This window comes from Carcharhinus amblyrhynchos, chromosome 6 (assembly GCF_965287045.1).
Source record: "Carcharhinus amblyrhynchos chromosome 6, sCarAmb.v2.hapA, whole genome shotgun sequence".
Classification (NCBI taxonomy): Eukaryota; Metazoa; Chordata; class Chondrichthyes; order Carcharhiniformes; family Carcharhinidae; genus Carcharhinus; species Carcharhinus amblyrhynchos.
The window spans coordinates 110,698,026-110,719,063 of NC_137329.1; the positions used below are offsets into that span (position 1 = coordinate 110,698,026).

General features: G+C 43.0%; 1 protein-coding gene across 3 annotated transcripts in view; it reads left to right on the top strand.

Moving 5' to 3' along the window:
• LOC145344213 (voltage-gated potassium channel KCNC2-like) overlaps positions 1–21,038 on the top strand; it is a 148,695-nt gene that overhangs the window by 1,632 nt on the left and 126,025 nt on the right. The gene's annotated exons all lie outside the window — the stretch shown is intronic.

A 21,038-nucleotide genomic window follows, 5' to 3' on the forward strand; every position in this document is an offset into this window, starting at 1 on the left:
GGGGGGGAGGGGAGGATAAAGGGTAAACCTTTTGTTTTAGGATTGAGGTGAGGAGAAATTTCTTCAGCCAGAGAGTGGTGGAATTCACCACCGCAGAAAGTAAGTAGTTGAGGCCAAAATGTTGTCTGATTTCAAGAAGGAATTAGATACAGCTCTTGGGGCTAAAAGGATTTGAGGGGAAGGTGGGGGAGAATTCAGAATATTGAATTTGATGATCATAATGAATTGGAGCAAGCTAGGAGGGCCGAATGGCCTACTCCTGCTTCTATTTTTTGCGTTTCCTGATATAAGGTAGTCTGCAACTGGCTATATTTGGTGCACTTTTGTGTCTGACTGCTATTATAGCGTGCACTGATTCAACGCGTTATCATACGTGCAGTCATTTTATGCTATTTATTTATTTTTTGACAGTGGTTGCAATTACTTCAAGGAGCTTGTTTCAAGTGCTGTCCTGCAAACCGCCTCTGAGGCAGCAACGCTTTGTTGAATCGTTTCCAAGCGAGGGGGGCGGGGGGTGGCTGTGGGGGATGGGGGGAACAAATAACGATCACAAATATCCCCACCAGACTCTGTGGGAGACAGACAGTAATTATAGGATTTGATCTGCACAGCGATCATTCTAAGTAGCTCCTCCCATAGATGCACAGAAACCCGGTTAATACATCACTCCCACTTTGTGCATGGAGTAGAAATGGCAGCCTGTTGCAAGAAGCGAGACAGAGGCAGAGAAAGAGATACCATTTTTACTTGGTATTTAGTTAAGGCAGATTATTGCTGTGATTGAAACAAAAATCATTTCGGCCTCTGTGCATTATACAATGAAGAATTATCCGTTGACAAGGGACACAAACCACCTACATCTCAGAAATTAAACTGGAGAACTTTTTCTATCTGATCATGGCGAGCCAGAGAGTTCCAGACCTCATAAGGAAATGCATTAACACTTATGTTAACGGATTAAAAAGTGTTGTGTGCAGCTGAATACCTGTCGTGAGGATATGGCCCCGAGATGCTCTCAGATTTTACTTCCATAACGTCTTAAAAAAAACAAAGAAAATGTTTTTTTTTTGTTTCAGATTCCAGCATCCGCAGTATTTCGCCTTTATTCCCATCAGATAGTTGGCAGGTTAGCTGACAGCTGCAGCCTCTGAGATCCTGGTTGGCTTGGGAATGGAGACTGGGAATATTGTTTTTCAATCGCTCGTATCCGGATTTCCCGACAGTTCTGGGAGGGGAAAAAAGCAATCGTGTGCGTGGAGAATTGTCGTTAAGTGTTCCTAGAGAGTGTCTTCCGAGAATGGGAGTGGAGAATGTCCCTATTGAGGGACAAGTGGGATTAACACCCCCTCCTCTCCCCCTGCCTACACCCCCCCCCCCCCGTCCCCCGGCCTGGGCAGGAGGGCAAGTGGGAACGCACAAAACAAGGACAGGATTAATTGCTCAGAGTATTGGGTTAACACGTGGCTGCTTATTGGGATAGGCTAGACTGGTACTCAGCTCTTGTTGATCTCATCCCGTTCGGTTCTTGCGGTAAATAAACGACTGGCAGTTATGCAATTGCAACAACATTAGCAACGATTGGGTGAATGGCCACTCTATAGTCAACTGGAGTAGTGTAAAACCACTCTCCATTCATCATCTGCCTAGCTTTTCTTGTGTATTATTAGAAAAAGCTGCTTGCGGTATTGAGATTAATTTGGCTGGAAGGAGGGGAAGTTGATGTGATTGACTGTGGACACTGTGGACCAGCAATCAGGCGTTACTTCTCTCTCTCTGCCGCTCAATCTCTCCCTCTCTGTCTCTGGCTTTCTGTCCCTTTCTCTCTATCTTTATCTCTCCCTCTCTATCCCTTTCTATCTATCTATCCATCATCTATTTGTGTCTGTCTGTCTATTTAGCTATTTTTTTTTATCTATCTGTCTACCTGTCTGTCTGTTTGTCTGTCTATCTATTTTTCTATTTATCTTTATTTTTCTATCTATCCATCCATCTATCTATTTTTCTATCCATCTATCTATCTATCTCTATCATTATATCTTCCTCTCTCTATTTCGCTTTATATCCCCATGCATCTCTCTATCCCCTTATCTCTCTCCCTATCTCTCTCGCTTTCTATCTCTCTCCATTTCTCTATCTCTTTCTAACAATCTATATATAAAATCTAGCTCTATATATATCTCAATCTCTCTACCTCTCTTCCTCTCTCTCTATCTCCCTCTCTTTTTCTATCTCTCTCTTTTTACACACATACATACCTATCAATTTTTCTCTCTATATGTAGAGGTATGTATATAATCTCTCTCTCTTCCTCTCTCTGTCTCTCTCTCTCTCTCTATCTTCTCTTCCCTCTCTCACCCGTTTCGCTTGGCCGCACAGCTGCTGTTCTGGTTGCCATAGAGACCAGCATCTCCTTTGCACTGAAATCTGCTCTCTTGCCTTTGCTTTGTGCGTCCCGGTGAGTCAAACGTCGCTGAGCGATAAGAAAAAAAAATCTTTCAGGATACTGTAATATCTATGTATATATATGTAAATATACACACACGCACATATTTCAGTGCTATTTTAGGAACTGTTTTTAAACCGTTTGTTCCATGCAAGTCAAGGCTGTTTTATTACCACAAATGTTACCAGGTGTGTAATACCATGGTTTCCTGCTCCTTTAAAGTAGAACTCCCCAATAAGCTTTGAACTCCTGTTTCACATTGTCATAACAATTGTGACCAACTTATCTGTCACCCCAGCAGCATGGCATGATGCATAGCTGGCTGCTTTCGCAATGAAGGATTTGACCCTTACACATCACATGCTTCAGCCACTGCATCCTTTAACTAAACCACTCGATGAAGATTGCAATGTTTAAAACCATTGTGAGACCATTGTATTGTTTTCCAAATCAATCTGATAAATGTTCACTTTAATATGCAGTAAACTATAATCGTGACATCTTCAAACATATCAGGTACATTTGCGTGTACAGTACAGAACAGGTCATTTGGATCAACTGGTCCATGCAGGTTCCTTTGCTCCATCAGACTCTCCTTACATCCCACTTCATCTCAGGCTGTCAGTATATCCCCTGTAGGCCTTCCCCCCTCAAGCTTTCCCTTAAATGCACCTATGTTATTTGCCTTAGCTACTCCTTCAGTTTATTATAGCCACAAGTAGACTTACATTAACACTGCAATGAAGTCACTGTGAAAATCCCCCAGTCGCCACACTCCAGCACCTGTTAGGGTACACTGAGGGAGAATTTAGCATGGCCAATGCACTAAACCAACATGTCTTTTGGAATGTGGGAGAAAACTGGAGCGCCTGGAGGAAACCCACATAGACTTGGGGAGAACATGCAGACTCCGGACAGATAGTGACCCAAGCTGGGAATCAAACCCAGATCCTGGCGCTGTGAAGCAGCACTATTAACCACTGTGCCACCGCGCCAAGGCAGTGAGTCCCACATTTTAACCACTCTTTCGGTAAAGATGATTCTCCTGAATTCTGATTGAAATTATTGGTGATCATCTTATATTTCCATATCTAGTATCAGATGCTCCAACATTTTCTCTAAGGGTTGGATTCAAGCAGGGGTTAGGCCCAAGGTAGTGGAGGTGGGGGAGAGGAGGAGAGTGTAGGGTTGGAGGCCTGGGAAGAGGCGGGAGATGGGGAGTGAGGGGAAACAAGGTTCTGGCATAAAAGTCAGGGATATGCCTGCTGAGATCAACCCATGGAATGATAGAATCCCCACAGCGTGGAAGGAATCCATCCCGCCTATCGATTATGCACTGACTCTCTGACAGAGCATCTCACCCAGACCCACACCCCACCTTACCCCCGTAGCCCCATGCATTTACCCTGAAAATCCCCCTGACCTACACATCTTTGGGCACTAAGGAGCAATTTAGCATGGTCAATCCACCTAACCTACACATCTTTCAAATGCTATAGCCACAGTCATTTAATGGCAGTCGGGTTGTTAATTGATTTGAGGAGAGACACTGCCTCCATCAGGGAAGGAAACCCCCATCAAATGAGAAAGGAAGTGGTGGGGGAGGAGAAGGGGGTATGGCGGGGGTGAGTGGTGATGGTGAATGCAATGTGGTTCTTGTTGTGACTGGGCTGGCAAGCTAGAGCAAGGGGAGGTTGTGAGCTGGATGGGCAGTACAGGAGGAGGTGGGCAGACTCAGGGATGAAAAGCTGTTGGGGGAATCCTCTCTCTGGTGGATATAGGGATCCATTAGCAAGGTAGTCCTTCCCCTAGTGTAGTCATCAGCCTGAGCAATGAAGACTGGCAGACTGCACACTTTGTGTGGGTCTTTACCCGCAGCATTGGGAGGAGGCCTTTAAGTGGTTAATATTTGGCTTCTTAGGGGCCCCATTGAGCCAACAGGTGGGCAGGCCTCCTGATGTTACCCCATTACTGGTAACATTGCAGCTAGGGCAAGCTAGTAGGTGCCAGGAACTGTGCTCATGATATGCACTCAATTCCACAGCCCCTGCCTATGGCCAATCCATCCCTGGTATGTGTGGTGGGGGAAGGGAGGCATAGAACCCAGCTCAATGTCTACCCCATCAAACTCTCATCATCTTAAAGACCTCTATCAGGTTACCCCATCAACCTGTTTTCTAAAATAAAGACCTTGATCTTGTTCAGCTTTTCCTGAGGTGTTTTCCCTCTCATTTCTTGTATTTTTCTTGTGTTTTTTTTTGCACCTTGCCCCAAATCTTTTAAAATATGGGAATCAGAACTGTGCACAGGACTCCAAATAAGTTTGGATGCAATTTTCACACAATTAATATATTTTAAAAACCCTATCCCACTCAGCATTTGGCTTGCTTTTTTATGGCTGCCTTAACCTATTTTGCTAATTTATGTGATATGTAGATCTCTACCCTGAGATCTCCTTGCTCCTTAATCAAATCAGACACCTATCTTCCAAGCTGTATGTGTCCTCCTTATTCATCTTACCAAACTGAGCTATCTCACCTTTGTTTATATAGCAATTCATTTGAGTATTGTGTATCTATTCTGCGTATTAATGTCTTCCTCTATTTTACCATATTCTTCCTTGTCCATTTGGTGTAAACTGAAGTTTTTGAAACTGTACTTCCAATTCCAGAGTCAAAATTATTACTGCAAAGTGTGGACAAAGGTGGCCCCAGCACTGATGCCTATGGAACACCACTTCCCACCTCTTGGCAGCCTGTGTCTCAATAAACTATTGGAAGTAAATTCACTGCAAGCAGAGTAGATAGAGTAATGGAGACATGGTTTTAGCTAGTTGTCTGGTTTGTTAATATGCGGATTCTCATCTTAAGTGAAAGGAACCCCAAAGTTCAAAGTTAACGGGATTTATGTAAGGGCAGCGAAAATGGAATAGTGTTCAGTAAACTGGCTACTATATAGATACATGCATTTCTGTGTTCCTGTTTTGTACCATCCTCATTTGTAATCACAAGTCTTCAGGCAATCTCTCAATTTGGGTTTGCAATGTTAATGTTCACGTCAATCTTTAACCCAGAACTCTTCCAAATTCTTGTGGGAATTGCCAGGCAAGAAGTAAATAGTTTGATGTAAGCATGCAGTTGCTAAAAAAAAAGATTGTCAACACTCCCATGAGGATTGTGTATTAGTTTAGAAACTGCAGTTTAATTCACTTAGATGTAAATAAATCAAGGGCAAATGACATGGAAGATTTTTCTGCGAATGTGTCTTTCTTGAGACTGCTTAAGTATTTGCATCTGGGCACTTGACGAAGCATAGCATTATCAGTAGAGTTGTACATCATCAACTTTTAAAGTAAGCCCTTATAATCATGTCAGCTATACAAAACAATATGTGAAGTAATGTAAAGGAATAGTGAAATAAAGGTTGAATAAGTTTAATCTGATGTTGATGAGTATGATAGCATTCCTAAACTATTGCTGCCGAGTCCTAGAATTCAACAATCCCAGAACCATCTGTAGAAAAGCAAAACACTAATTACATTTTCACATCTATTCAACAGCATGGAAAGGTAGGTCAGTTAAAGGCCACTTAAACAACATGCAGCCTTACTGCTTTAAATTACTACTTGGTAATCCTTTTCATATTCTAATGTTATTGTTTCTTAAATGACAATATATATTACACAGTGCTATCAGCTCCACGAGAACAGATGGTGCTGTGAATAAAAACTGTCACAGCGATGCCATTAAAATCACTGTAATCCATACAGCTCCCAGTTAAAATTAAAATAATGTTGAGTTTTTGACAACTGAGTTATTTGTTTAACATGCATACATGACGAGGTGCCAAGAAATATGATCTGTACCATGCTTGAGACACTGACAATGACTCACTGGATGGTATAGAGGACAAGCACACTGTCTTTCCACATCTGAAACCTCAGCTTGAATCCAGTTTAATGGATGGAATGGAAGCCTTCCCGGTTTGCTGGCTGCAAGGATCCTTAGTGGAGTTAGTTTGGGCAGCTTGAACTGTAGTTCTACTGAGTGCGAACCAGTAGTGGAAAATCATCCTGAGCACAATACTAATTCGAAATACTAATTGGATGGTATGGCAAAAGCAGTGTGACCCATTGGTTAACAAGGTGCAGCAATGAGGGCAGTACAGTGGCACAGTGGTTAGCACTGCTGCCGCACAGTGCCAGGGACCCAGGTTCAATTCCCGACTTGGGTCACTGTCTGTGTGGAGTTTGCATATTCTCCCCATGTGTGCATGGGTTTCCTCCGGGTGCTCCGGTTTCCTCCCACAGTCCAAAGATGTGCAGGTTAGGTGGATTGGCCAGGGTTAGCTAGGGTTGTGGGGATAGGTTGGGATTGTGGTTGCTGCAGACTCGATGGGCTGAATGGTCTCCATCTACACTGTAGGATTCTATGATTCTAATTTCTTATTATTGGAACTTCACTGATGCAGAGCAAGGGTTTCTTTTGTATTGAATTCATGCAATGGCTCAGCTGGGAATGATTGATACTGATATTGGTTGTGTCATAAAATGAAAATATCTCCAGCACTATCATAAGAAGCACTAAAATGAAAAGAACAAAACATAGACTAAACTTTCATTGGGTTTGGCTAGGCTACCTAACTTCAGTTAACCAACCACGAAAGTTGTAGTTAAGAGCTGCCAAAACGTGTTTCGGTTATGGTTTCTCTTCCACAACATTGTGATAAGCACGGAATAATAAGATGAATGTATCAAGGGGAAATGTGTAATTTGATCGTACAAACAATAGTTTGATAGTTAAAATTAATGGATACTGGATTGAAAGATAAGGCAAAATCCTTAGCCGTTTTAAATTCTTATTTAATTTTGTTTCGTCCCTACTGTGTCGTTTTGAAGTGACATACGGGAGTTCATACCATTGAGGTCGATGCAGGCTTGAAATAGATGCTTATTCCAATGCGTAGATATCTGTAATTGCAGTTTAACTATTTACATAGTGGCATAATGCTTCTTCTTTCCCACACAAGAACTGAAGGTTTTCATTGTTAATTTTGTTGTGATTACTTATCAAGTATTGGAACACCATGTGCAAGTTATAGTATCCAGTGTTCATAATAGTACTTATCACCAGTTATAAAAAGGAAGAAAACTGACCTAGAAAGGAAATATGACACACAAAGATGATAGCACATTGACATAGTGGTTAGCACTGCCATATACCTTTCAGTTCATGTGAGGTAGATAGAAATGGTAATTTTTCCCCATGGTAGTTGACATAAGACTGACCATGTTGGCAATGGTACAGTGGCATAGTGGTTAGCACTGCTGCTTCACAGCACCAGGGACCCGGGTTCGATTCCCCGCTTTGGTCACTGTCAGTGTGGAGTCTGCACATTCTCCCCGTGTCTGCGTGGGTTCCCCCTGAGTGCACCGGTTTTCTCCCATATTCCGAAAGACATGCTGGTTAGGCGCATCGGCCATGCTAAATTCTCCCTCAGTGTACCCAAACAGGCACTGGAGTGTGGCAACTAAGGTATTTTCAAAGTAACTTCATTGCAGTGTTAATATAAGCCTACTCATGAAATTAATAAATGAAACTAAAACATCAAAGCTCAAAGTGTTCTCAAGGCAGTAATTTCTCTTAGACGTTCATCTAACGGTAAACCAGTTCAGCTGGGGACTAGATACAGCATTGAGTTACACAGACAGCTAGATTGCAATCATATAATCCCCACAATGCAGAAGGAGGCCATTCAGCCCATTGAATCTGCACCGACCACAATCCCCGCCAGACCCTATTCACATAACCTCACACATTTAACCTGCTGATCCCCTGACACCAGGGTTAATTTAGCATCACCAATCAAACTGACCGGCAAACCTTTGGACTGTGGAAGGAAACCGGAGCACCTGGAGGAAACCCACGCAGACATGGGGAGACTGTGCAAACTCCACTCAGACAGTGACCAAAGCTAAGAATCGAACTCAGGTCCCTGGTGCAGTGAGGTAGCGGTGATAACCACTGTGCCACCGTGCCACAACAGGAGAAACAGATTAATTGGAAAACTCCCTGTCTCTGCTAACTGTAATGCTCATGTGTGAAGGAAGTTTAGGCTATCTTAAACTAGATCTAATAGCTACTTGTTCACAGAACAAAGCTACCCTAGGTCTTGCACTAGATTGTATGTGACACCCAACAGGGATTTGATAGTCAGGGGGATAGACAGTCACTTCTGCAACTGATGAAACTCACATGCTGTGACAAGCCCTCATGCCAGAGTAGAAGATGTCGCAATGGGATACAGAATACTCTGTGGGGAAAAGGGGGCAACTAGAACTAGAGCCAGTTGCAGCCAGCTGATGCATGGTTTAAGAAATGATACAGAAGAGGGAGCTTTAGGTTTCTGTGTGTTGGGACCAATGCTCAGTCCAGAGAGATTGGTATAAGATGGTTGTGTTGCATCTGAACAGGACTGATACCAATATTTTTGTAAGGGGGTTAACAAGTGGGAATGTCTTTCAACTAATTTCATCGGCAAAGGAGAATCAGGATGAAGCATTTGAAGAGAAGAGCTAAGATGCGTAGAGGAATTGTAGAGGCAAATAACATTGCAATAAATTGTAGTCCAGAAAGTAGAGCGCTCAAATAAGGGAGAACCGCAAAGCAGCTGAAGGTGGGTTTGGAGTGTCAGCCCGAGGTCCATGGACCTTTGCATTGTTTGTATCCCACCCACTATAATTCCCATGGTGGGTGGGATGGGAAAATTCTGCACCACATGTGTACAGACCATGACAAACAAACCTAGCAAGCTGCAGGCACTGGTTGGCAAATGGGTTTCTGATATCATGGCAACAGTGGAGGTCTGGTTCAAACAATGGTAGAAAGAGGAACTTAACGTTCCTGATTAATTCCTACAAACATATGATAACAATGGGCAAAAAATAGCTGATCCATCAAGCCCACTCAACATTCATGGTGATTCAGACATCATGAATAGACCCTGCCTAATTCCTCACAGGTATGTAATCTCCTGAGAGAGGCTAACAAAAACAGCAAAACACAGGGAAAATAAAGGAAGAAAAATTGAGCTGGTGAACTCTTCTCCTGCCCATTAAAGTGAAACTTAAGAGATTACATTGACCATGTGGCTGTTAATTTTATATCCACTTCACTTCCATATCATGCACTCTTTGCCTCAACTAAGAACCAGTCGAGCCCTTGGTTGAAGGTTTGCGTACACTCAGCACGTATTGTACAAGCCAGTAATACATTCCAGAGGCTCACTACTCTCTGTGAAAAGGAGAGCCACCACCTCATATGCAGCCTGCCCCACTCTATACTCCTGCACAGTTTCAACAACCTGTCCTCATTTTGTCACACTGGAATAATTTATCATGAGGCACGCAATCCAACCCTTTCATTATTTTGTATGCCTTTCTCAGGCCTTCTCTAAGTCTACGCTGCTCTAAATTAAATAAGCCCATCTGGTTAGGCCTATCTGAAAAGCTAAGTCACTTTGATCTAAGGATCAGTCTTGCAGCTCTCTTTTCATCCTTTTCCTAGGCTGCAATATAATGCACCACTTAAAAGAAGCAAAACTGAGTGCAGTATTCCGCATGTGGTCTATCCAATGTGTTTGTTTAATGACAGAATAATGTCTTTCACATTGTATTGAATGATTATAATCAGAGACTCATAGAATTCCTACAGAGCTGAAAGAGGTCATTTGGCCTATCGAGCCTACACTGACCACAATCCCCCCAGGTTCTATCCCATAACACCATGTATTTACCCAGCTAATCCCTCTGAGACAAAGGCCCTGATTTTACTGGCATGCCTGCCTTGGAATTGAGGCTGGCGAGGGTCACAGAACGGCATTCCCCATTGGACTCGGGTGCGATCTTATGAGCCTCGGGTGGGCGTGCCAATACAATTCCGGCCTAAGGACCAATTTAGCACCACCAATCGACCTAATCCACACATCTTTGAAGATTATATTGATATAATCTAATTCCCTGCTTGCATTGGGCAGTGGGGAATAGGGAAAGGATGGCAGCGGTGATTAAAGACACTATAAAGCCCGAGGAAGGGGTGATGTGTAAGTGGCTTCAAAGATAGTCTATTTGCTTAAAGTTAAGGGGCATAAGAGGTACTGCCACACTGCTGGGTGTGCATCATAGACTGACAACAGTGGGAATGGGATAAAGGCACCAAGTTGCATATGCATTTTAGAGAGGTCTAAAAACAATGCAATAGTCACCGTAGGCTTTTTATTATTCTAGTAGAGACTATGGAAGAAAAACAGTCCAAATGACAAATAGGGAGAGGTATTCTTGAATTGTGTACAAGCAAACATTTATGATCAGCATGTTTCCAATGAACAGTGGTTGATCCAGTTCAGGGAGATAAAGAGGGGCAAGTAGAATTTGTTACAGTGGAAGAGCGGTGGGAAATAGTGATCACAAATAAGAGTAGGTTTGGAGTTAGATTTAAGAAAGGGACAAGAAGCAATCAAATTGTGAAGCTACTCAACTGGAAGCACAATTTTGATGAGTTGTAAAGGAATGTGTATTGGGAGTCTGTCGAACAGCGAATGAGCAATGGGAGGCCTTCAAGGTGGATGTCATTTGGGTACTATCCGCTGACCTTAATATCTTCTGCTTCCCTTCCTCTTTGTTCAGTTAGTAAATTGAAGTTCAGTGTGTGGTGTGCACTGAATAACACAGACGAAGGAAATTCTCAGGCTGAAACTAAAACAGAAAGGAAAAATGACTATATGTATCTATATATACATTGTGCTTTTCATGTCCTCAGAAAATCTCTAATACTTCACAGCTAATAGATTACTTTTGAAAAGGAATTATTGTTGTTCTATAGGCAAGCACAGCTGCCATTCATTCGGAGTACAGAGAGGAATAGCTGATACATCTTTTCGTGTTATTGGTTGTGGGGTAAATGTTGTCCAAGACACCAGAACAATTGCCTGCTCTTTTCCAAAGGTGCTGTGGAATCCTTTCCATCCTCTTGAACAATTAGAACAGAGACCTCAGTTCAACATCCCTTCCTTTAGATGGTATCTCCAACAATGTAATAATGCCTTAGTACACAAATGAAGTCTCAGCAAAAATTAATTGCTTGTCTTCTGGAGTTCAGCCTGTACTGCTATTCTTAAGTAAGACAAACCAGCATTGGATCCAGTTGCATAAGGGTGGCTAGCATTCTTTCCGATCAATGGTTTGAGTTCTAATTCACCCTACACTGATGGGAAATAAAGTCTCCTTTCCCTGCTGATCATATGTGTTCCGGTCAGAATAATTTCAGCTCAGTTTCTAATAGCTTGGGCCTGTAAACATAAAGCTGCGTCAGCTTTGGCACGAGTTGGGATTCAATTGGCAATCTCACCCAAGAGAGGTGACAGGATGGCAACTGTAGGAAATTGAATAATTGTTGCTATTCCTAGCCATTTATGATAGGATGCTCAGTAAGTGGATGTGGGCAGAAGTAAGATGTACTCCAATCTTCTGTTTGTATTATCTCAGACTTGGAGCAAAACCTAAGCTGCATCAGTGCATCATTTCTGTGATGCTTACTTAAATGCTCATGGCCTTTCTGGAAAATATTTCATTGTATTTGTTACTGTCTGTGTGGAGTCTGTATGTTCTCCCTGTATCTGCATGGGTTTCTTCCAGGTGCTCCGGTTTCCCACAGTCAGAAAGGCGTGCTTGTTAGGTGTATTGTCCATGCTAAATTTTCCCGAACGGGCACCAGAGTTTGGCAACTCGGGGATTTTCACAGTAACTTCATTATTAACGTTAATGCAAGCCTACTTGTGTCACTAATAAATAAACTTTAAACTTTAGATGGATTTGAATTAGTTGTAAGCAAGAAAATTATAGGTTTTTAATGTTCTATTCCTCTGAACAATATATCTTTCTGGCAAGCCTTCAAATATGTACTTTTTAATTTTTGTTCTCAGGATTGGGGCATCGCTGGCAAGGCTGGCATTTCTAGTTGACCTTCAGAGGATGCTGGGGTGGGCCTTCTCCTTGACATGATGAAAACTGTCTCTTCTTTGTGAGAAGTGGGCATCATTGGCTGAGCCAGCATTTGTTACCCCATCCTAACAGCCCATGAACGGAATGGTTTGCTTGGCCATTTCAGAAGGAATTTAAGAATCCACCACATTGCGACGCATCTGCAGTCACATTAGGCTAGACTAAGTAATGACAAATTTCCTTTCCTAAAGGGCACTAGTGATCAAGTTGAGTTTTACTATAATTGATGATTTTTTTTTTAAATATGCTCTATTCATTTGTGGGACATGAACATTGCTGGCTGACCAGCATTTGTTGTCCATCCTTAGTTGCCCTTGGACTGCAATTGAGAGTCAACCACATTATGTGATGGGCCTGGAGTCACATGTAGACTTGGTAAGGATGACAGATTTCCTTCCCTAAAGGACATTAGTGAACCAGATGGGTTTTTCCAATAATCAACAATGTTTTCATGTTCATTAGTAGATTTTAATTCAAGGTTTTTTTTATTGCATTGAAATTCCACTATCTGCTGTGGTGGTATTCGAATCTGAGTCAACAAAACATAAGTTTCTTGATTAATATGCTACCACTAATACCACTATGCCATCGCCTCCCTCCCTTTCATGGTCATCATTACTGAAAACAGCTTATATTCAGAGTTAATAATGGAATTTAAATTCCATCAGCTGCCATGGTGGGATTTGAACCCACGTCGCCAGAATATTACCACCACACCACTGTCTCCACACCGACCCACCAACCCCACCCCCACCCCCACCCCCCAGTGTCCGTATCCACCAATTCCATTTGAAGAAGGTGCTCCCACAATGTCGTTAGATGGGGATTCCCAGGATTTTGATGCAGTGACAGTGAAGGAACAGAGATACATGAAGTTTAGTTGGTGTTTGACTTGGAGAAATGTTGGTCCCTTCCACTTGCTGTCTTGCCTTTTTAAGTTGGAAACTGCAGCTGGAGGAATCCCACAGGTGGTGGGTGTGTACCACGTGACAGTATAGTGAGCTCATATTGAAGCAAGGAAATGGAGCCCTGATCAAACAGACTACTTTTGTTTTGAGGAGTGTCAAGCTTGTTGGGTATCATCAGAGCTACAGGAAAGTATAGAGTGTATTCCTGAATTCTGCTTTATAGTTGGTAGTGAGGCAATGGACTGTCAGGAGGTGATTTACTTGTTGCAGAACTCCCAGTCTCTGGCCTGCTTAGTTCCCATAGGACTTTTGACTTTTGTTTTACTCGTTCGTGGAATATAAGCATCCTTGGATGGCCTGAATTTATTGCACATCTCTGGGTGCCCGAGGGCAGTTGAGAATCAACCACATTGCTGTGGCTCTGGAGTCAAATTTAGGCCAGACAAGATAAGGATGGCAGGTTTCCTTCCCTAAAGGAACATTAGTGAACCAGATGGGTTTTTCTGACAACCAACAATGGTTTCATGGCCATCAGTAGATTCTTATTTCCAGATATTTTTTATTGAATTCATTCCTGCTGTGGCAGGATTCGAACCAGGTCCCCAGGACATTAGCTGAGTTTCTGAATTAATAGTCTAACGATAGGCCATCACCTCCCCCTTGGGTGATAAATGCTTGCCAGAATTTGCTTGATACAAATTAGTACAAGCTTGGATTTTGTTTGTTTTGTTTGGGGTTAGTTCTGACTGTGCACTATGCTGATGAGTCACAGTGTATATTGAGCATGATTCTCAGGGCCCCTTCACCATGGGTGCAAAGCCTGGTATGGCTGCTAAATCTCGCGAGAAGACCATAATGGGATTTGCGATGGCGACATCTCAGATTGAGAGACTTCCGGACCCCACCTGCAGTGTCATCAGGTTTTTGGGTGCGATCCTGATTTCTATGAAATTGGCTGAATCTAAATATCATTATAAAGGTAAACGCCAGTGCTTCCAGGATCAATAAATTACCCCCATGCTGGCATGATGACTCTCGTGGGAATCACTACTGGTTTTCAAGAATGAAAGCCAGTTGCAGAGTAGAGCATGATCCTTGGATGATGAGGGACATGGCAGGGCAGTGGTTAGCATTGCCAGGGGTAGGCCCTCTGTGTTGCCCCATTGGCGATTGGGATTCCCGTATGTTGTGGGGAGGGGTAATGGATGTTGGGGAAGGGGCCTGTCTCTGCATTGGGGGTGAGGGACTGAAGATTGTATTGGGGGTGGAGACTGACAGGCATAATCTGGTCAGCACATGAAGCCCTGAGCCCAGCCAGAGGAGTTAAAAGTTGGGGTCTGATAATATCAATTAAGTCCCGATACTATTTAATTTTTTTGTGTCACAAGGAATTGGCGGCCAGTGTTTGGGTTACCAGGGAGACTCAGGGCAAGGGGGATGCAGGCCCAGAAGTGAGACAAGAAGGTACACAACTGTTATTTTTTCACTGTGGAATCAGAGAATCGATTTTTCCTACCCCGCCTCAGTGAATGCAGACTTGGCTTGTTGCCCCTTGCTGCAGCGGGAATGGGTGGTAAGATCGCACTCAATTGCTTTTGCCGACTTGCTGTAATCTCACTTCGTGGCTTGTTCTAAATTTTGTTGGATAACCCTTCTGTGAAGCAGTCGCCTTGGGTGAGATGATGTAGGTAGGGAGGGGAGGGGCATGGTGGGAATTCGGAACAAGTCAGACATCAGGATGTTAACCAAGAGCCAACGTAGGGATGTTTCGTGCAGTATAAGTACAAGTTGTTGTTGACATTGATGCTAGCTAAGTCCAGGTGCTGATTAGATTTGATGTTTATGAATGACACCAAGGGCACAGTTTTCCAGCTGCGCTTGCCCCATAGCTGGAAATTCCCATCTGTTGTCAATGGACTGGCATGGTCTGCCCCGCCCACTATAATTCCTGGGACAGGAAAATTCCACCCCAAGACCAATAGAATTATAGAATCTCCAGGCCAAAAGGAAGCCATTTGGCCCATGGAGCCTGCACCGATAACAATCCCACTCAGGTCCTGTTCTATCCCTATAACCTTACATAGTTAGTTACTCTCCTAATCCCCCTGACATTAAAGGGAAATTTACCATGGCCAATCAACCTAACCTGCACATACTTGGACAGTGAGAGGAAACTGGAGCACCTGGAGGAAACCCATGCAGACACGGGGAAAATGTACAAACTGCATACTGACAGTCACCGGAGGCCGGAATCGAACCCAGGTCCCTGGTGCTGTGAGGCAGCAGTGCTAACCACTGTGCCACTGTGCTGCCCCAAATAGACCAGGCTTCAAGTTGGGGAGTACAAATGATTCGGGTCTCATGTTGATGAGCTGGGAAAGCATAGGCCCAATGTCTGTCACTTACCCTGAGTTAAAGGAGATTACAATTCCAAGTCATTGTGAGATTGGCGTATGCTTATTAATGATCTGGAATTAAATGAGTACTGAATTGTCGAATGTTTATTGTTCAGAATATCATTGAAACCAACAGTAGCTTTTCCTGGTGTTGTGACTCTCTACTTAAATCTTCCATTCACCACCAATTTGTGAGGGTGAATACCCACACTTTGGGTTGTGGGTGTCTGGAATCCACTGCCCGAGTTGATGGTGGAGACAGAGACCGTGAACGCTTTTAGAAAATACCTGGCACCTTAAGCTAAAGGGCTATCGGCTGGGTGCAAGAAGGTGGGATTAGAATGGGCACCTGGGTGCCCTGGGCTGGCAGGGACAGGATGGGCCGAATGGCCTCCTTCGGTGCTGTAACTGTTATATGGCTCTACATTCTCCTGACCTCAATTTTCCCAGGAAAGCACTCTGCTTACATTCATTATGCATGAGCATTTCCAGAATATCAAACTTTTGTTGTTTTCTTTCAAAAAAAAGGTCTATTTTTAGTGTAATGATTCAGTTATCACATTGATAAAAGTAGAGGCTGAAGATGTTTTGGATTTTTCCCCACTGCCTGTCTGTGTATCTGGGAAAATCTGAAAATACAGTTGGAAGGACCTAATACTAAAATGTCACGTGGAATAGAATATGCCTTGGAACAGCGTACACCCCTTGCTTCATTACTTTTAAATAGAATGAGTCAAAATGACATGAGTGCTTGTGACCTGTCAACAGCATCCTTTCACTGCAATGGTTCCTCCAAGTGAATGTGAAAGCACTTCTTAAGCCAAGAATAGAACAGAAAGGAAAACTATTTTTCACAAGTGTCAATTCTGAGCGGTTTTAATTTCCTCGTAAAAGTATCTTCCACGGTAAAGTGTACAAGCAAGCACGCAGGACAATGCAACTCAGAAAACAGCATCAGAAGCGCACAGGTATGATAATAGAATGATGTGTTACGGTGAGTTCATTTTATGATTGTGCTCATTTATCAAAAGTAATCACCAGGAAATTGCCTCAAGGCAAACAAAAGGTTTCCAAATGCTGTAATTTACTGTCCTTGCGACAAAAAGTTTGTCAAATTTTCCCCCTCCTCTTGCTATACAAATAAATGAATAATGTCAAATGTATCGTCACATCGCTTGTTCCCGACATCGTCATGGAAACAATGACCTGCAAATTAGCTGACATTTATTCGTCAAGGAACAATGAGAATAATTTAGCCAGAGATTTCTCATAGAAAAGCAGCAATCCTCCGGTTTACATTGAGAAAACGTTACCTCAATTGGTTGAGTGCAGTGCAGCACCAATTTATGAATTTGAGTGCGGTTTAGCTCTTCAAGTATCATCCTTTGTGAATCACTGAGCCAAACCCTAATGACTCCAAATCAATTTAGTACCAAAAAGAAATCAATCAATAATGTAAATAACTCTATAAATTTGGAATTTAGTGCTAAAGAATATTAGACAATTCAGATTGAGATACCTTGCATTACGAGCAGGGAATTGGGCCAATAAACATGAAGGTGCATCCCAAAGCCAAGTAAGGCATGCCAAAACTAAACTAAGTTTGAACAAGTTTTGTGTCAACTATTATGAAACGCTAACATTTACGATCCATAAACAATATTGCATATGGCACAGTGGTCAGCACTGCGACCTCACAGCGGCAGGGGCCCTAGTTTGATTCCCAGCTTCGGTCACAGTCTGTGTGGAGTTTGCACGTTCTCCCCATGCCTGCAAGGGTTTCCTCCGGGTGCTCTGGTTTCCTCCCACAGTCCAAAAGACATGCTGGTTAGATGCACTGGCTCCCTCAGTGTTCCCAAACAAGCACCGGAGTATGGCAACTAGGGGATTTTTCACAGTAACTTCATTGCAGTGTTAATGTAAGCCTTCTTGTGACACTAATAAATAAACTAAACAAAACAGAGCAAATGGCAAGTTAACAACCCCCCTCACCCACCCCCCCCAACGCCTGATTGAGTCCTATGATTGTTATTGCAATTATACAGGGCCTTGATGAGGCCACACCTAGAATATTGTGTGAAGTTTTGGTCTCCTTTTCTGAGGAAGGATGTTCTGCTGTCGAGGAATTACAGTGAAGGTTTACCAGGCTGATTCCAGGGATGGTGGGATTGATGTATGAGGAGAGCTTGACTAAGTTAGGATTATTTTCGCTGGAGTTCAGATGAATGAGGGGGGGATCTCACAAAGACTTATAAAATTCTAACAGGATTAGACAGGATAGATGTAAGGGGGATATTCCCGATGGTGGGGGAGTCCAGAATCAGGATGAGGATTCAGGATAGACCATTTAGGATGGAGATGAGGAGACATTTCTTCACTCAAAGAATGAAGACCCTATGGAATTCATTACTATGGAAGTAGTTGACGCCAAAACATTCAATATATTCAAGAGGCGGCTAGGCGTAGCAGCTGGGGCAAATGGGATCAAAGGTTATAGGGAAAGTAGGATTAGGCTATTGAGTTGGATGGTCAGCCATGATCATGATGAATGACGGAGCAGGTTTGAAGGGCCAAATGGCCTCCTCCTGCTCCTATCATCTATGTTTCTATTCTCATTCAATGCTTTCAAAGATTAGTAACATGCATGACTGCCCGAATGGCTCCTGCTATGCCATATTATTCTATGATTCACTTAGTACACTTATTAAGCACAGGCCCAGTTACACTCATTGGAGACATGGCAGGAAATCCTGGGGACTCTGAAGATGTGCAGGTTAGATGGTTTGGCCATGCCAAATTGCTCCTTAGTGTCCCACAATGTGTAGGTTAGGGGGATTGGCAGGGTAAATCTGTAATGGGGATATGGCAGGGGAAAGGGCCTGGGTAAGATATTCTGTCAGAGAGTTGATGCAGACTCAATGGGCCAAATGGCCTCCTTCGAAACTGTAGGGATCCTATGATTGTTCTATGACTGACATGCAGGCAGCCCACCTGGTTTCTTGTGGCTCGGCCAAAGAAATTGTGGTTCTCCAGGTTCTGGTCACAATAAAGTCTACCCTAGACAGTGCAGGACTTAACAAACACTGAAAAGTTTCAGAGTATCTTTAATACTTCATTGTTGTCTGTGAAGGGAATCGTAAAAATAATAATGTAGTTCACAGTGCTTGTGAGGCGGCATGGTGGCATGGGGCAGCACAGTGGTTAGCACTGTTGCCTGACAGTGCCAGGGACTCAGATTTGATTCCTGTCTTGGACCACTATGTGTGTGGAGTCTCCCTGTGTCTGTGTGGGTTTCCTCTTGGTGCTCCGGTTTCCTACCACAGTCCAAAAGACTTGCTGGTTAGGTGCATTGGCCATGCTAAATTCTCCCTCAGTGTACCCAAACAGGCGCTGGGGTGTGGTGATTAGGAGACTTTCGTAGTAACTTCACTGCAGAGTTAATGTATGCCTCCTTGTGACACTAATAAATAAACTTTAAAACTAGGAATTGTGTCAGAGGGAGCATTTATTTTAGGATTTCAATTCAGAGGTCAGATTTGATGAATAATCCTGCATTCACTGTAGAATTGAAAGGTTTAAAATTAGGGAGAGCTTTAATTCCTGATATGATAAAGGCAGCCGGTAACAAATAGATGAATAATGTTCAATTTATTTTGAGTGGATGTACATATTTCATTGGGAACAGTCTACATACATGAACCGTCACTGTTAAACAATTGGAAAAGATAATGAAAGTTTAAGGCTAATTAATTATCCCGATTTCAAAGTGTATATAAAAATTTATTGAATTGGACAAAAGGTTGGCACGGGAAAGCGTATAATTAATTTAATAATTTGCTATAGTTTTTTGGATAGGAGTTGATGATTTCAATGGTTGTTGTACCTTTGGTGTGGCAAACCATCAGTTTTGAATGAGATAATTACATTTGTTTAAGATAACGGGCAAAGTTTTCCTTTTTTCATGCAGTGTGGCAGTAGACAAGAAAATTGGTGTTAAAGCTGTTGGCCCCAATGGTGGCATTCCCCGTCATATTGCTTGGAGCTTAGTTAAAAAAAATGAAAGCGCGGGTCCAATGACTGGCACAGCCCAACCCGCCAGCCACTCAGTTTTTTAAAGATCATGGTGCCATTTGTAAAGACCACCTGGCACACACATCTAAGAGTCATGAGGCCCCATCCCTCCACCCCCAAAGTCACCCACCACACCAACTCACCCCCATGCGACACTTCCCCAGCACAGCCCCTTGGCACCGCCTGGCCGCTGCCCCCAGAACCAACCTGAGGAATTGACCCCAGCCCTGCCCGGGCACTTCCAGTTCGTGACTTTCTCCCACCCCCCGAGCGATGCACTCACCTGAGCGCTGCCAGCGGGTCTGCCCACCTGGTGTATACCATGGGGGAGCAGTTGTAATTCTAGCTGGCGTGCCCACACGCCAATGTGAATGGGCTATCTAACGGCAGAGGGGTGGGTGTGGCAGGGGATGGACAGGCGTAGAGGCCTGATGACATGTAAGTTTATGATAAAGGCATTTCCAATGTTGAATGTAAGCTCCCCGCTACATCACTAGCGAGGAACGGAGAGAATCGTAACGAGACTTCCAGCCAGTGTAAAACATGATTCGGTCCTCTTACTAGATTTTCCACTCCCATCACCAAATGAAAGAAAATGATTTAATATTTTTAATGTATTTGCATTTTTAATCTTCACAATCAAGCAAACCTTTCTCCAGAATTCGTTCATCGAAAGGACTGCCAAGTATGTGTATAAAAAACATTGAAGTAATTTGAAATAATTACTATGTGGTCCTAGAAAACTCGTCACATGGAATGATACTCGTCACTCAGTAACTAGACTTATTATAATTTCTTGGAGACGAGTCAATGTTTGGATGGTTGCTGACCTGTGGCGGTCACGATATGATCATTATTGAATGAATGAAAGGCAAAGGTTTATATCTGTCATAATGTTGTGCTTTTGAGGTCACTGACAGAATGGGAGGTTGCTTTATTATATTTTATCCATGACTTGAACAGAAGTCAATTGAATTTACAGCATAAAAATAGACTATTTATCCAAACTGGTCCTTGGAGGTGTTTACACACCACATGCCAACGCCCACCTCTCTTCATCTGGCTCTATCAGCATATCTTTCTATTTCTTTCTCCCTCAGAATGAGTTAAGCAAGATAAATGTGATTTAAAAATTGGCTTTGGTGAAACACTTTGCTGGGCAA